At 50.6% G+C, this 3,593-nt stretch overlaps 1 protein-coding gene across 2 annotated transcripts in view; it reads left to right on the forward strand.

Annotated features, from left to right (window-relative positions):
- BCR (BCR, RhoGEF and GTPase activating protein) overlaps positions 1 to 3,593 on the forward strand; it is a 160,852-nt gene that overhangs the window by 113,533 nt on the left and 43,726 nt on the right. The window lies entirely within an intron of this gene.

Below are 3,593 nucleotides of genomic sequence, written 5' to 3' on the forward strand. Positions count from 1 at the left end.
AGGTAAGACTGACGGGCCTATAGTTTCCCGGGTCCTCCCTTCTTGAGAATGAGATTTGTTCCATCCTGCCCTGTAAAAGCCACACATGACAAAGCACATTGGAAAGGACTGGGTGAAGCTGAGTGGAGGTCTTGGGAATAGGGAGAGAACAGGACTGAGATGTGCAACAGTGCTGTGTACATGGGGGAGGAATCAGGGCTGTACTAGAGATGCTGTCAGCTGAGCCCTGGCCCTGAACTGGTTCCATGTAAAACAGTCTCCTGCAGAGCCCAAGATGATTATGAATGTACTGAGTAATTCCCCCTCCCTTCCTCCTAGACATTTCACTGAGGGATTAAATCAAATGCACTTATGTTTCACTGACTCTCAGCTCAGCTCACAGGTACCAAATGAGACTGGGGTACTTGGAGTAGGCCCCTTAAGATGCCCTGCTCTTGGACTTGCATTGAAAATCCAGGACTGTAGCTCAGAAGGGCCAAGAATGGGGCTGAAGAGGCAGGCAACAGCAGGGTGAGGGGGAAGTGCAGGTGTCAAAGTGTCCAGGGCCTCTGAGGCAGGAGAATATCTCATTAGAGTGGATGCTGATTGAGTTGTAGCAGGTATGGCAGACTGGAATGCCCCATCACAGGGGAGGGAGCACTTTATATTCTCAGGTTGTCCCGTTAGCATCTCAATGAGGGATGCAGGCTTTGAAAAGCATCATGTGGAATCCTAATGAAGCAGCAGAGTCAGGGCAGCGAGGGGCAAAGCCAAGAGAAGGATGCTGCTCTCTCCACCGAGTCACTTTTGTGATCACTTGCAAAACAGCAAGAGGGGTGTCTACAGTGTGCACAGGAGAGCCCAATCCTGCCCTCTCTCACGCTACAGTGATTTCAGTGGGGTGACGCCATTTTTACCTCGGTGTCAGTCAAAGCAAAATGCCAGCCAAAAAAACATGCAACAGAGGGAATGCAGAACTCCTTGCACTCAGCCTCATCTGCTCTGCGTATGGTCCTTGAACCAATGTGAAGACTGACACATTTTTCAGACCCTTTGGTCACCCTGTGACTTCCTCTCCCTGTAGTTGCTCCCTTTGATCTTTCTCCACCAGGGTCCAACTCTTGTAGAAAGCCAGGGCCAAAACCCACTTTTCCATATCCTGTCCAGAATGGGTTATGTTCACTGTTGCACTGGTTATACTTGTGACCTGACTCCCTGTGAGGAGGGGGGCACACAGCTATTCGTTCATGGGTTTGTGCTGGTCTTCCTGATGTGTTAGCAGACTCTGCTCTCTACCTCCACCAGTCCTTTCTGCTCGGCAGCAGAGCTGGGGTTTGTGTGTGTGCGAATCTGCCTTCATAGTTCCTCCTGCTCCCCTTGCCTGTGCTTTCCCCTGGGTGACAGGACAGCATGCAGTCTGTATCTCCTAATTGACTGCTCTCAATGCATAATGCATTTTTTATTTTAATGAATAGTCAGCTCGCTTTGATGGCTTTTATTCGTTTTTTCCTTCCCTCCCTTTGGAGGTTCCTTTGGGGAAAGGTGCTTAGCTGCAGTAACTCCAGCCCCTTCCACTCTCATATTGCTCAGGTGCTGGTCCCAGTTGTTTGTGTGCATATAAAAGGGCTGCTTCTTGCCTTTAATGTGGAGTGTTCTTCCCCTTTGGTGAGCACAGTGCTGGGAGAGTGTAAATCCCTTGCCCTGCCTCTCGCTCCTGCTTTCTTCTGCTGGGTTGCTTTGAATTTATGAAAGCAGCCAGTAGCTAATCTCCCCAGGGGCTGCTAATAAGGAATGCAGGTCAGGGCTGAACACGGGGCCCCACAGCTGAGAACACACATGCACCCTCCCCTTTTCTGGGTAAGGTATGACCTGAGGTGCTACTGGACTTATTGATCTGCTATGTTCATCCTGTTCATTCACTGTAAGCCACTTCCCACTCCTTGTTCCAGCCCCATGCTCTTCCTTTTAGGCATAGCATGACTCAAGATGAAGCTGTACACACATGAGGACTGCAGGATTGGGCTCTTAAGGAATAAAAAGATCCCCTATGTGGGAACAGGGAACAGTGCTGCCTCATGGGTCGGACTTAGCGCACCGAGGTGGGTGAGGTGCAGGTTTCAGGGAACATGTGGTGATAGCACTCCTCACACCTCCAGAACAGAAGGGCTCAGAAGGAGCAAATGCACTGTTCTCTGAGAGGGCAGGTAGGACGGAGAGGTAAAATATGTCTGTAAACTAATTACAAAATCTTGAGCGAGTCTAGGCACTCCTGGTCTGTGAGAAACAGAGGATCCATGGGGACCTTGTGGAATAGCAAGGACAGCTCAGCCCTGTCCCCTCACAGCCTTTAATTGCTGTTTGTTATCATCCTTTCTGGCACAAGCTCTTGCTGTGGCAGACAGTGGTGCTGACTGGTCTCCATTTGTCGTGCAGTCTGTGCATTTGATACTTTGGGTGCTGAAAGACGAGCCCAGTCCCAGGTTGAAGGTGACTCCCTGAGCATATAGAACCAGTGTGGCCCAGATGTGAGGAGGGGGCAGAATTCTGCATTTTCTTTACAGTCTGGAGAAGTGGTTGAGACACTAATTTGTGATTAAAAGCTGGGAGAAAAGGAGGGCAAGGTCTGGGAGTGGCTCTGCAGATCTCACCTGGCCTGTAGGGTGGGGGAGCATTCAGTCTCCCCCACCCCTCGGTGTGCAGCCTGTGTATGTGATGGGAAGGGTGCTTATTTTCTCTATGGGGGTGGGGGGATTTCTGTAGTTCATGTGTCACCATCTTCTCCACAGGATCTGAACTGTTGCAGCCACCATGTCTCTGAGGCTGGCTGGTCAGTGCAGCTGTTAGTGAACTGCCTGTGGGGAGGTAGCTAGGTAACCTTTGAGCGACAGAGTTTCATTGGTTCAGGCTGCAGCCTGACTAGGTAGAGCGTGGTAGGAAAAGAGAGAGAACAGGGCTCTCTGCATGGGGATGGGCGTGGAAACTGGAGCTATATGAGGCTCATGGGGTGGTCTCAGACACTGGTGTCTGTGCCTGGCTCAGAGCCCAATGGTCCTAAACAGAGGCTGCCTGCTTCAGCATACTCTGAAATACTCTTCTAGAGGCTTTTCAGTGTTGTCTCTCTGCCAGAGTCCACCAGCTCCTAGTGATGGTAGCTTTGAAATAAGAGAAGCTGGTGGGATTTTCTGAGAAATCCATTAACTCCCCAGGCAGATCATCCCATTACTCTGGAGCACTGCTCTTGCATCACACGCGCAACATGAGGAAACATTTTCCTCCTACACTCTGCAGAAAGCCAAGCCACCTCTTCCTTAATGACTTGTGCCAGCATCCATCCCCTTCTGCAGTGCCACCTTCCTCCTCCTGCCTCACACATGTTCCAGTCCTTCCTGTCACTCTCATCCACATGTGTGCTGCAGTCCTTCTGTGTCACCATGCAGGATAAAAATCCCTTCTCAGCTCCAGTATGCAGAGACAGCTCTTTTATAGCTCTTAAACTCCAGATGAGTAGTCCTTGCAAGTTGCACATCCCAGCCCTCCTCAGACAACCTGGCATCCTGCAGCACTATCTGGAGTGAAAGGGTACCTATACACGTGCAGTGAGGCTGCTCTGACCT

Source organism: Gavialis gangeticus, unplaced genomic scaffold (genome assembly GCF_001723915.1).
Source record: "Gavialis gangeticus isolate Ggan-Ray unplaced genomic scaffold, GavGan_comp1, whole genome shotgun sequence".
In the NCBI taxonomy this organism is placed as follows: domain Eukaryota; kingdom Metazoa; phylum Chordata; order Crocodylia; family Gavialidae; genus Gavialis; species Gavialis gangeticus.